This window comes from Crocodylus siamensis, chromosome 4 (assembly GCF_052110815.1).
Source record: "Crocodylus siamensis isolate JL-2025a chromosome 4, ASM5211081v1, whole genome shotgun sequence".
NCBI classification, from domain to species: domain Eukaryota; kingdom Metazoa; phylum Chordata; order Crocodylia; family Crocodylidae; genus Crocodylus; species Crocodylus siamensis.
The window spans coordinates 137,480,408-137,494,721 of record NC_143398.1 but is presented as its reverse complement, the minus strand read 5'-3'; positions in this window follow the sequence as shown (position 1 = coordinate 137,494,721).

Below are 14,314 nucleotides of genomic sequence, written 5' to 3'. Positions count from 1 at the left end.
TCTATGTCCTGTCGCCTGCATATAACACTTCTGGTTTACAGGCAGGCAGGCAGTAGTCCTTCTTTGGGGTGTCTGTGCTGGGATGGTGGGTGGGGCCAGCAAGGGTAATTGTGGGATGCAGGCTGGGGGGACAGCATGATGTGGAGAGGGGCTCCAGGGTGTGGAGGTGAGTAAGGGACTTCTGGGGTGGGGGCAGCAGGTGTAAACCCATTAGCCGCAATCAAGCAGGGTTGCCAAACCAAGATTTTTTTTAACTGATAACCTGCAAACTTTTTATGGATGACCAAACTCGTATTTACTATAGTTGGTGTTAAATTCCTAAATCTGAACCTTGACCTGGTCCAGGGCCTGGCAGAAGGGTAACATTTATATATGTTAGTAAAAACATGTCAAGGAAAAGTCTAGCTGTCACTAAACATGTAAAAGATTGTCAGTAAAAAAACCAAAATCTTGTGTTGGCAACCTGATAGATGACCCCACAGAGTTGTTCCACCTAGAAGAAAATCATGTTAATACCACTGATGGTGCTGTGAATTTAAAAATGTTTTTATAGCATTTCACATAAAGGCAGATTTGTGGTTATTATCCTTCTTCAGTAACATCTGAAGGCATTGCTTAAAACCGCAGAGCAAATCCATGGCAGACTCAGTCATAAAACCCAGATGTGGAGAAATTTATCAAGCATCACCTTGGATCCCAGTGCTTTCCTCTGCCCATTAGTTAGTCCTGCCTTTTATGACTTACAGTTTTCAGGATGAGGAATAAGCAGAGCAGTTCAAGCTTGAGTTGATGTATCTACATGGCTTTATCATAATGGTCAGAAGGATCAATTGCACTTTTTGTATCCTGCAAGAAAAGTGTTGACTCACTGTTTAAACTGTCATGACTTTGATCTAATGGATTATGGAAAGGAGGGATCCAGAAGGAAAGGGAGATCTGAACTTTGCAACAGATTGTGTCAGCTAAGGTCACATCAGCTGAAGATCTGCTCTCTTGTGTGCTATCCTAAGCTGGTTCCATAAAAGACAGCCTTGGAGCAGAGAATGGACAGTTCTGTAGTTGTCACAGCTTTATCACTTTGTTTGCAGCAGGCTACAGATGAAATCTTTAAACAAAACACAACAAAAAAACACTGTCCTCAGTGGTCTCATTAGTATTTGCATTCTTTAACCAGTACAGAGAATGCTGACAATGCACTGCAAGAGCCCTTCCCCTCCTGACATCAGAAGTCAACTACCAGGCCAGGGCCATTGCTTCCTCTGGCTCCTCTGCAGAAGCACAATAAGTACGTACAGGATCATGTGAGGCAACTTGGTGTTTTGTAGAGGAGACTGACCCCTGTAGCCACAGCACCAGGCTTGAAATGGGTAAAAGACAATAACTAGTAATGGCAATGACTAACTGCACTTCAACCAGACTGTGCTGATTTGTACTAGCTGAGGAACTGCCATTATGAGAGTGTTTATCAGATATAAAATACTTCAAGGGAAAATGCAACATGCTAAATTACTAACTGAAATGATATTTAACTTCAAAAGAGGCACACAGGAACTTGGGTAAGGTGAGGCTCAATTAACTTGTAGGAGTGGAGTTCACAAGACTGAGTTGGGCACCTGCTCAAGGGATTGCTGCTGATTTTTTGCATTAAAGAGCCACTAGATAAAAAGGATAAACAGCCCTGGGAGCAGAGACCACATGTGAACACGCCTTCTCCTGAGTGATGGCATGCTCTCTCCTCCTTAACCCTTTCACTTTCTTTCTGGCTCCATGAATGGTACAGTCCTTGTCACACAGTGGCCTAGCTTCAACAGGAATTGGGGATAAAAGTGTCCCCTCACCACCACCCCACCTTGCCTCTATCCAGGTGAGAAATGTGGGTTTAACTCCCTTCAGACTGGAGAGGGCCCAGAGACCAGGTCTCTCACTTCCTGGGAAAGTGCTCTATTAGATGTGGTATTAAAAGGTGGGTGGTAGCAGCAGTATGCTTCTTTTTAAAGAAAAGACTGAGCCCCCTGGTAGAACTTTCAGAAAATACTTGTAGGCACCCGCTCCCAAGACACTGCTCCATGCTCCAACATGGAAGCAGCTGATATCCTCCTAGTCCTGACTCTAGGGAGGGGTGGGAGTTCAGACACACCCTTGTGTGTGTTGCACACTGTGCAGGTGTTTTGAGGCACCGGGCACTTTCCATTGACTGGTTTAGGGAGTCTGAGTGCCTGGTTCTGGGTTTGGGGTTACACTCTGTGGGCCCAGGTATCTGAAAGGTGCTCACCATGGTTCCTGAGTGGGAAGCACCTACATTTTTCAGATTGGAGTCTAAGGCTGCAAGCCTTCATACATCTGAGTAACTTTGCACAAGTGATCAGTCCCGTGGATTTCTTGAAGTGCATGAATTACTCATGTGCAAAAGCACTTCAGGTTTGGTGTTATGAACTTGCTAAAACCTAGTTATTACTTATTTTACACTTGGCGTCTGATTGACAGATCACTGTCTTAAGAAAGTTTGAACTGTATGCCCATTTAAGAGGCTTCCATGAAAATGCGTCTCACTAGTACTCAGAGTATTATGTTATTCACAGGAGAGTAAAGTTTCTGTTGAATCCATGGCACATCACAGGCCTCTAGTGGTAGAAAAAAATGTAACCACTTGCTTCTAGTAAAACTGTTCTCAGTGACTATTTATTCCAGATTGAAACAGTGGACATCACTTTTGATTATAGCTGGGGCCTGCCGTTTCTGTTTACTTGAGTGAATAGACATTCTGTGAAGCCAGAAAAATATTAGATGTTAGGCATTTTCTGATAGACTGGAAGCTTTATTATTCATTAAATATAGACTATTTGAATCAGATTTGAAGCAGACTATTACAGATTAATCTAATGCTCCTGAATTGTGGTGGCTTTTTGCACTCCTTAGGGTGCACTCCTTTTTAAGCTGAAGATCACTTTTTGAAGTAAGGGCAATCCAGGATTTACTGCACCCCCTGCCTACCTGCCCCAACTCCGCCCACAGGTCAGTCTGTGGGAGGAAAGGGGAGCAGATCGAGGCCCCTGCGGTGAGGGAGGGAGTGGGGCAGGGGTTGGGGTGAGTTGCAGTCCAGGGGGCTCATCCAAGTGTGTGTGGGGTGGGGCTGCGCACACCCTAGGAGGGCATGAGGGGCGGGTGCCTCTGGATCTGTGCAGGGGGAGGCGGGCTGGGGCTGAGGCTAAGCCAGGCTCTTCCCGGCGTGGGAGCCCTGGACTGGGCTGCACTCAAGGCGGGCGGTGGTGGCCAATTATGTCTTAGTATTAGTAAATTACAACCCTCTTTTGCTTTTCTTATTCTAGGCTTCCCCAGTTCAGTTACTCCAGGTCTAGTAATCACTGCCAAACTTTCAGGTTTGGATTCTCCACTGTTTTGTACCTTGTACAGTCATTCCTACTCATCACAAGAGACATTCTGATGTGGTAGCATTTTATATATTTCAGTGAAAGGTAAGTGTGAGTATTTAGGTTATGAGACAGTAAGCAAATCAGGCCCCCTGACTTTTTGGGGCAAACAAATATCCAGTAAGGCAAATATCCATCAAACATGTCTTTGCTTCCAGCTGAATCAGGATATGAATATATCTTCAGGGACAAGACTCCTATTTTGGTTCCACTACCAAATTTTGTCCCCAAATCTGTTTTTGGATAGGATATGATAAAAGTACAGGTGAAGAACACAAAGGAAGGAGTTGTTCAAAGAGGGAGAGAAGCGTTAGTACAATCTCTAAGTTTCACTCTGTAATAAATATGAATGTCCTAATGAAATCCACTCATTAGGTAAAGCTGAGAGGGATTACATATATTTTGGAATATAGAATTAAATTTTACACAACTATAATCAATAAATACTAAACAGCAAGGTCACTCAGCATATATCCAGTGCCTTTGGATTAAAGGACTTGAAATGGTAATTAATCAGTCAGTAAGCCTCATAACACCCCCGAAGGCTAAGTGAGTATTATCCCTAGTTTACAGGGTTAAGATCAATGCAAAGCAATTCAATAAATACAAATGTAATGTGGCTCATATAGGAATAACCGATTGCAAGCTGTACTTGGGAAGGTATAACTGGCACGGCTGAAACAAGAAGAAAAAAAGCGCTTGAGTGCATAGTAGGTGGTACACAATGCATTGACAGCAACACATTCTTGTAAGACTGGGCTGGAGAATGGCTAGGTACAGAGAAGTGACCCAGGGAGGCATCTGAGCTAATGAAAAGGCTAACGTTTATATGCAAACAGCCATGCCCATACAAGTAACTGAGGCCAGCTGGAGGTAGGCCACTAACAGCTAGGCCCACTCAGGTAGTCAGGGCCAGCTGGGGGGCAGGTAGTAGGGCTGTGCGAAGCTTTGGTCTCTGATTCAATTCGGCAGAGATTTGGCCTGTTTTGGTGGCTGAATCTCTGAATCTGAATTGAATCTAAAGACCCTTTAATCTCCCCAAATCAAATCAGAACTCTCCAAATCAATTCAGAGAGATTCGGAAAGATTTGGAGATTCGGACATAAACACAGCTTTAAATGTTTTTTTCTATGTACCTCCAGGTAGCAGGCAGCTCATGAATACTGAGATGCTGGGGCAGATGGAGTATCCCACAGAAGTGCGGGGGGCTCCCCTGTGCACTCAACAGCAGACCTGGAAGTGGACCAGAAGCACTTACAGTCCACTTCTTGGTTCACTGCCAAGCACGTGGAGGGTCCCCTCCCGTGTTCCTGTGGGACACTCCACCCGCCCCAGCATCGCAGTGTTCACAAGCCACACTGGTACCTTGAGGTATGTAGAAAAAACATTTAGAGCTGTGCCTGTGTCTGAATCACTGATTCTCCAAATCAGCATCAAAACTTCAGATTCCGATTCGGCCGAATCAAATCAAGGACACTGATCTGAATCAATGCATTGAATTACTATGCCAGATTCAGGCCAAATCTGAATCAAATAGGGCCCACTCTGCATATCCCTACTAGATAGCATATTTGCTCTCCTGGCTCCTACCATAGTGCCATCTGAGCATCACCAAAAAACAGGTAATCATTCTGCTCTACTTTACACTGAGGCCTGTGTTGGAGAAATGACTTCAGTTTTGTTCGCTGCATTTCAAAGAGAGAAGTTGACAAATCAGAGAAAGTTTAGAGGAGAGAGATTATTGGCCCCAGCAGCTTTACCTGGGGGCCAGGGAAGCTGCAGCCACCTTGCTTCTGCATCTTGAAGCCTGGCCGGCACCTGGAGCACGGTTTCAGCCAGCCAGGCTTTAGTTTTGGGTGGTGCACACTGCTTCCACATGTGCCACCCTGCTTTATTTTCTGTGTGGGATTTTTGACCCCTGGATCTCCAGGAATCAACCTCCCTCCTGCCACACTGCAAGGTAGCAGTGCAGAAACTGCCTAAATGTGCGGTGTGTGGTCCGACAGACAGGTGTGCAGTGCCACATATCACACGGCCATGCTCATCTGTATGCAGCCAGTGCCTCAACTCCTTTGAATTCCTCTGCATCATCTTCCTTTAGTTTCAGTTCTGCAAGGTAAATTGACCATGTATACTAGCAATGAATTCATGTACCAATGATGACTCTGGCCGTAGACCTTTAGGCCTCAAACTGTTCAGGCAATGGAACAAGCTGCAAAGGGAGATGGTAGAGTCATCTTCAGAGAAGACGTTTAAGTCCTAAGACTAAACTCAGACATAAGGAATGAAATAGGATAATATGGACCCTCTTGATGCCAGATTCCATTGAGACTTCTTACAACTGTTTATCAGTGAGAGAATTTCTGGTTTGAGGTAATATATATGTCAAGGAGGTAAAAAGGGACAACTTCTGCATATATGCTGATTCTATCTCTCTCTCAATTGCCTTTCCTGTCCATGCTATGCACCATGTTTTTTCTGGCAATTTGGCATTTGAATTAGACTAGCTCAATCTCTTACTCTTTCTTAGAGTCACTTCTGAGTTCAGACACCCAGGTTTAATTCAATTAATCCTATTACTCTGCAACAGAATGGTGTACATGGCTCCCAAAAAGTTCTTTTCAATCCAAAAGACTGTCAGAGAGAATAGGGAAATGATGCCTTGTCATTAAGAAACATCTTGATATGCCACTTTACTTCCTCTCTCTAATCCCTTGTGCTGCAAGGATGATGCCATCTCTGTTATGCCAATTCACAGTAACTTTTCAAGCAGGCAATTGCTCACTGGTGGAATCTTCACTCATTTTTCAGAACAAAGCAAAATATCAGGGCGTCTGATGCATGCATAAATGCTCACGTCTACAGTACAAATATCTCATCCATGAGTAAAATAACTGGTTTCAGGCACCAATCCACAAGTCTGTCCTGCACCCATGGCTGACTTCCAAGTGGCGCATAGGGAATGTGTTTAAGTCAAAGAGCTGTATAATGAATCTCATTGCCAGTATTCTGGTCACCCAGCATTCAGGGAGAGGAACTATATAGTTCTTGGTTGTCCAACAGATGGGTTGTTCTGTTTTGATAAGACTGAAAGGAGGCATCCAGTGTTGTACATGAGAACAGAAGTCTTCCATAACCTTGGGCTGGGGCTGAATGGATACTGCTGTTAAATTGAGAGCTTCCTGGAATGTGACTGCAGGTGCTAGGTTATGATAATATGAACTTCAGTCATCTCCTTTGACTTCTGTTGCAGGTAGGCAGGCTCCTAAGGGCTCAAGCAGGTAGGATTACCCTTCCCAACCCAACAGGCAAACATCTGTTGGGGGGGTAACTCAGCACTTTGTGAAGTGCCATGAGTTAGAGTGGGGACCTGCACATCTGTCAGCGCCCAATGAGCTATAGTCCAGTTTGGTAAGGCATCTCCAACCCCCACAAGTGTCAATGGACTTAATTTGTCAAAATCTCGAGTGCTTCTTGTGATAGGCCTTCAAAACCCTGCAAATTTTGATTTGCATTCTACAATATTGCTTAGGCCCAGAGACTGTAAAGAAGGAAAGATCTCTGCTATCAAGCTGCCTACTGCCAGATTAGATCTGCTTTCTACAGTACATTTATTTCATTGCAGCATTCAGTTTCACGTACATAGTAGAAGCATTGTACCTATGGCCCCCAGTAACTTAGAGCAATGAGAGTAATAATCATTCTTTCCACTAACATATTGTTCTTTATCTGAAGATTTCTAAGCATGTGTGTGCATTAATTAAGCTTCTTGACATCTAAAGATTTGCATCAGCCACTCTTAGTGTGCAGTGCAGCAGCTTTTTTATACCACACAGCTTCAGACTACATAGGTCAAATTCCCCACTGCTATAACTGGACACCAATAGCACTGAAGTCAGAGTTGCATCCTAGTATACCAGTCATAAACTGAGTTCTACCTGTATGAGAGAATAAACATGCATGGTATGTTGCTCTTCTGTGACAGCCTCACTGCTATTATTTAAGCGTAGTAAACAATCCAGCCAAATTTCTCCCCATCAACTTGTGTCTAATCTTCCAGCTTGAAGAAGGGAGTATTGTCCCATGAGTAAACACTAGGCAGCCCTGTCTTTTTACTCTAAGGTGCTCCAAAATTCTTGCTGCTTTTTAGCCAACTGCAGCATATAGTTTGACCCTGGTGAAATCATGGAGCACTTCTCTTTTAAAAAGTGAATTGGGTTGTTTGATAGAAGCCATGCTAACACTTTGCAAAGCTCTCTCGTGTTGCTGTTCCATAGGCACTATGCACATATAGATAGCAGAGGCAGGATATAAAGCAGAATCTCTTTTTCAGTGGCAACTGCAAGGGGAGTCTAGCGAGACTGCATGCCATTTACCCACATTACAGTTTCTTCTCCACAAGGTCAGAGTAGAACACCACGGTCTGACACCATACGCTGGACTTCAGTGTCTGCCCTTAGGAATGGATACACAGAATAATGCATTGCCTGATTCCTACTAATATCTGCTGGGTTCAGCTTTGAGATCGTCTGGGAGGGCATATGCCAGAAAAGTCCTTAGAAGGGCAAAAAGATAATGTTATGCTATTACAGTAATTGCATGGAAATTCCAATCCAAGATCAAACTCCAAGAGTTGCTATAAAGGCAGGTAACAAGGCAGACAGTCCCTGTCCGAAGGGCCTCAGAATCTACGTGCTGTATGGAACCTAGCAAGGGGATGAAATGGATGAAAGAGGGTTGGGGGTGGGTATTGGCATGGAGTGGGAAGATGAGAATACACTGAAGTCAGGACTCTCAGCTTGCCACATGCTTGCACAATGCAAGATGGAAGTGGCTTGTAGGGATTGTGGGCACAGGCCTATTTTTAAGGAGCAGTTTCCAAGGGGATAAAGTGGGGCTAGACACGCTTAAAGATGAGATTTTCCTCATGCAGAGGTGAGGCACTGGATGTGTGAGATCCCCCAGGAGTATATGGAGAGGCAGGTAGGACTGCATTTGAGATTGAGATTGGTGTCAGACAGAGCACATTTAGGATCAATGTCTGCCATGCTGGTCTGAGGGGGAAGTTTGCTCTTCAATTTTCAGAAAGATTTTAATGGAAATACTTGCCAATGTAGATGTATGTGTAAGCAGTAATACTCTGTACTTTCAAAGGGGCTGAAACAAAGATGTAGCAGGGTAGCTCTCCACCCAGGGCAACCAAGATACACCAGGCAGCACTAGCTCCAGTTGGATCAACTCTAGCAGTGCAGTCAGCCACTGCTGTGATGGCTGCTGCTGCTTTTGTCTTTTCCAATAGAAGCAGCACCTGGGTCTGCTGCCCTGGTTGTCCTTTCCAACAGCCTCCTCCCACCACGCAAGTTACGCTTCTAGGTTGAAAGGTCTCTTTCAATATTAATCATATTAATTTCTTCAGCATTAACAAATAATATTAATTTCTTTACAATTTCTCTACAACATAGACATTGTCTCCACTTTATAGGTGGAGGAACTTACTTAGCTCTTGACAGGTTATGTGACTGACCCAAGATAACACACAACTTTAAGAAGAGAACTAGCAGCATAGTCCATATTACCTGGGTCTGACTCCCATGCTTTAACTACAAGAGTGTCCTTCTCACAAGATGCAAATTGCCCCGAATGTTTTTGCAGCACCCCAATTTCGTTTAATCTTCAAAGCAGAGCCTAACAGTGACTTCAGGTTGGTGTGTGTCCTCTGCATGAGAATGAATTTCATTTTTATGAACTAAGTAGTAAATGCAATAGTAAGTGCATTAGTTAAAATAAAACCTCCCTGTTGCTGATAATAGATGGGCAGCAGTAAATAATTCTACTTACTCCATGCAATACAGAGGAGTCACTCAAAATGAATTTATCATATTCTTTCCAGCATTGTTAGTAGTTAGATTCAGACAGCTGTGGAGGTGTGAAATGAAAGGCAAAAGCTCTCAGAACCATTGACAAGGTTGATCAGATCTTCATCTGTCTTTACAGACCTTGTGGGAGGGTTATTGATACAGTCATTGTGATTCTCTGATTCTGACACTGGGAAGTATAACTAAAGGAAAAAAGTAATTCCTGGACTAGATGCACATTACATCATATCCTTGGCATCTGGGTAATGCACTAACTGCAATCCTGAGAGATGTTCCTGTATCCAAAGTATTGTATCAGCTATAATTCAGCGTGGCTAATATTCTGTGAACTATGGAACACAAGCACTTGGATGGTCTTGTAGACTTTCTGTCCTTTGGCTTCTAGCTCCTTTATCAGGGTTATTATAGAGCAAAACAGCTTGTGCAGCCTCTGTCCTTAGGGATGGGAGCTTTGATTGAACAAAGAATTTAAAATGGAACACCTGATTGATCAGAGTTAGATTGGCAACTACTCAGGGTGGTGCTGATTGGTTTGGGATTAGGTTTAGGATCAGAATTGGTAGTGAAGCCTTTCATTTCTAAATTACCAATTAAAATCCAGGTCTTTAGTGACAGTGATTTGAAAGTTGTGTAGATCAGCTGTTCAGAAGCTACTGGGAAATTGTTTGACTTTTTTTTTTTTTTTTTGATCTAGGCTCTATGGAACTGGGTATTTGTTTTATGAGAATAGTTTACAGTTCTGCCAACCAGAGTTGAGGCCCCATTGTGCAGAGTTTCTATCCAAATAAACCACTTAAACAGGTAGGAGGGATGGAGAGTAGGGGAAGGTGAAATAATTTTTCCAAAGGGGCAAAGTTCACTAGTTGTTTAAGTATACAATTCAGCAATTTTCATAAGACCCCTGTGACATCTAAATCTATTGAGCACACAAGTTAAGGACAGCCTATATAGATGCTCAGGGACTGGGGGGCATTTTAATTAGAGTGGTTCCTGGAAAGCTGCTTTAATTAAAACACCTCCTTGTCACTTCTATTAAGCTCTTACACATTTAAAATTGGCTTCAGGATGCTTTCACTAAACCTCATTCATTCAGATTTAGCTAAAGCACCCCAGCAGCCATTTTAAAATGCACAGGGGCTTAACAGATGTGATGATGAGGTGACACGAGAGCATTTCAATTAGAATGCAGAGCAGACCTGATCAATTCCAATTAAAATAGGAAAGAGTATGTGTATAGGCAGCCAAGAGTTTGCAGTTAACAGCATGCAAGGAAGTGATATCAGTGGCAGGGGCATAGCTGGGCAGCTTAGTTCCCAGGGCAGTTGGGATTGCAGCAGTGCCTTGTGTTTTTAACCTCCCCTCCCCAAGGAAGCACCCGGAGCTCCTGTTGCCACAATTACCCCCCACTTCCCCCAGGTTATGCTGCTTATGGCTGGCATTACCTCCAGCTAACTTGACTTCCCAGCCTGAAAAGTTAGGTCAGATTTAGGTCAAGTAGGTTAACAAGCCTGAGTTTGGAGTTGGCCGTAAATTCATGCCTCTGAAGCAGTAGCACTTTAATCTGCCATTAGGTGCCCTTGAGATATTGCTGTTTTACAGATGGGGAAGCTGAGGCACGGAGAACTTAGTTAATTTAGGTCCACACAAAATTTCATGTACAATGTACTGAGAAAAAACATTAAAGGTCTCCACACTCTTAACAACATAGAAATCCACCTGGGGGTGGAAAAAAAAAAATCTCACTCCATTTGTACAGCTTAAAAAAAACAAACAAAAAAAAACAAGAATCTGAAAACTGCATGTTAACATAACCAAATAAACACTTATTTTGTTACTGTGTAAAAAACTATGAGGCTCTAAAAACTTCTGTTATTTAGTTACCCATTATTGAAAGCATATTTACCAAAGCATCTGTTGTTTGTTCCTGTCATTAGGAACTGAATTGTGATGTGATTGTTAAAGAGGGTAGTTGTGTGATACTACATAAAACTCCTTGGGTGCTTTCCCGAATGTTACCTTCCTGACATTTGTGCTTAGCAGAGGTTTATGAAAACACTCATAATGACAGCCAAAAACTCATTTGTAAGACTTGTATTCATTTTTGGTCTAGCTTTAGAGCACTAAGGAAATGATACTGTTCTCAGTGAAGTCATTGGAAAGACTCCCGTTGATTGAAATGAGAGTTGGAGCAGATCCAAAAAGAGCTTTTGCACCCGAGTTATTCGGGGATCTAGGTTTAGCAATGCTACAAGGGCTAGTACTGGTTTTGGTTCTAGTTAGGTTGTAAATTAAATGAATCTGATATCCTTCAGGTGCTCAGAAGGCATGGATCCATGCAAATTTGGAAGAATTAAACAGTATCTGATCAGGTAAAAAAAAAAAAAAAATCACCAAGTGATTGAAGCAAATTAGAGCTAGGGACATGACAGAACAGTGTAGGGAATATTTGGCTAGACTCCCAGCTATTAAGGTCAGTGGAATTACACCAGTTAACCCAAACTAAGAATCTCTTCCATTATAGCAGTGTTGTTGTTTCTGTTATAATTACCTTATTTTCATAGCAGCCTCATACTCCTGTATGATTTCAGAACTGAACAACACAAATTTGCTTGATCTCTAAACCTGTCTTCAGTTGCTTCTGTTGAAAATAAACACAAAATGAGGCAGCATTGTCGCCGATTAAGAGCCACAACGCACATTAAATTAACTGAAACATACGATTTGCTGCTAACATCATGAAAATGAACTGCAGTGTTTACTCCCGCTGTCAATGATAGGTGGAAAAAGAGAAATGCTTCACCCCCCATTGAAAAAAGGGGAGAAAGCGTTTTAGATGGTATGAGACACCAAGCTGTAGGGAGTAGTAGACATGCTGGAGGTAGGGCTAAGATTCAGAATGACCTAGACAAATTGGAGGATTGAACCAAAAGGAATCTCTTGAGGTTCAAGAAGGACAAAGTGCCAAGTCCTGCACTTAGGACAGAACAATCCCATGCACCAGGACAGGCCGGGGGCTGACTGGCTGGGCAGCAGCTCTGCAGAAAAGGACCTGGGGGGTTACAGTGGGCAGTAAACTGATTATGAGCCAGCAGTGTGTCCTTGTTGCCAAGAAGGCTAACAGCATACTGGGCTGCATTGGTAGGAGTGTTGCCAGTAGGTCAAGGGAAGTGATTATTCCCCTCTATTCAGCACTGGTGAGGCCACATCTGGAGTACTGTGTCCAGTTTTGGGGCCCCCACTACAGCAAGGTTGTGGACACATTGGAGAGAGTCTACTGGAAGGCAACAAAAATGGTGAGGGGGCTGAGGCACATGACTTCTGAAGAGAGGCTGAGGGAACTGGGCTTATTTAGTCTAGAGAAGATTAGACTGAGGGGAGATTTAATCGCAGTCTTCAACCACCCAAAGGGAGGTTCAAAAGAGAATGGAACTAGACTGTTCTCAGTGGTATGAGAGAGAACTGGATTGAAAAAAAATTTAACTAAATGGAACAGAGTCAGATGCTATTCCATTTATTAGGTGTCTAGGTGGATTTAGATGCTCAACTGCAATCTTACTCAACAGGGTTTGAATATCTGAAAGACTATTAATGAAGAAGGCACAGTTCTCACTGCAATCCAGAGGCCCAGTCAGCTATGTCCAATAGTGCCAAGTTGTCTTTTCATTGCTGTAGCACACTATGCTTGGTAACTATTTCTTGTTATTCCCAAGTTTTGAATAAAGACAGTTTGATTAATGTATGGGTTTAGTGGGTCATTCTTTAGAAAAAAAATGTCATGTGTGTAAAATCTCAAAGAGGATATTGCATAGCTTACAAACAACAGAAAGTATACCACATTTGATCTTTATCAGTGGTATGCATGTTATGCTTAGGAATATAGTCCAAAAAATCCTAAACAAAGAAAATTGTGTGTGTTTGAATATATTTTTTCTGCAGAGGTTGAGGAATTATTTGGACTCAAAAACTACCATGCACCGGGAAAAAAAAACAAAAACAAAAACAAAAAAAAAACCACCACACTGGAAAGGATGCATTATTAACATTCAGAGAATCTAACTTTTGTGTTTCCTCACTTTAATTTTGTGGCAGGGGCCCAGGTCAGGACCAGATCTTAACCTCGACCCGCCCCTTCGTCTAGGGCAGTCTGCCCCGTCTTTCCTGCCACAACTTGGTGTAATAAACTGGATGTTAAATGCTGGAGGTTGCTCATTAGATGCCTAGGGAGTTGTACACAGCTCCAACCTCCCTATACCATGCCCCATGCCTCACAGATGGCATTTCAAATTGATAACAGCTCTGGCCTGAGGCCAGGCTACACTCTGCCCCTTGCTGGGCCTCTAGCATTCTACTCACGTACTCCACCCCCTCTCACAGGGCCTCTTTCATACTGCCCCCTCTCCACACCACTTGCAACCCACCTGGGTCCATGAGCAGCCCCCTTGGGCCATCGGGCTTACCTACTCACACTGTGGCAGGTCCCCACACAGCCTTTTGGGTCACTCAAACAATGCGGCACCAGTCTCAAGCTTCACACTGGGCAGACCTCAGCTGCTAGCTCCCCTCCCAGCAACTTGCTCCTGTTGTCATTCATGTGGGCATTTGTCCATGTGCTGCCCTTCAGGCCACTCTCAGCAAGGCCACATTGCACCCCACACACACAGTCCTTCAAGCACCACATGCACCATAGTCTGTGTGGGCCTCCACACAAAGATTTTTATCCCCTCACTGGGTCTCAAGGTCTTATACCCCATGGGCTCAGGTACTCACAAGCATGCCTGGCCCCACTGCCTGTTCTAACTCTAGAATTACTTGCTAGGTAGTGGAAGCTGGGGTTATAAGGCACCCCTGTAATTTCTGGGGAACTACCCTGCCACAGGCCATCCTTCCCAGGTAGGGTATAGGTTTTGGTCATACCCAGGACCAGGAATCTCCTGCAATCCTCATAGCTCCTCCCCTTACCTCCAAGAATAACAGCTGCAGCACAGTCAGGTGGTATTCTTCCAGCAGCAG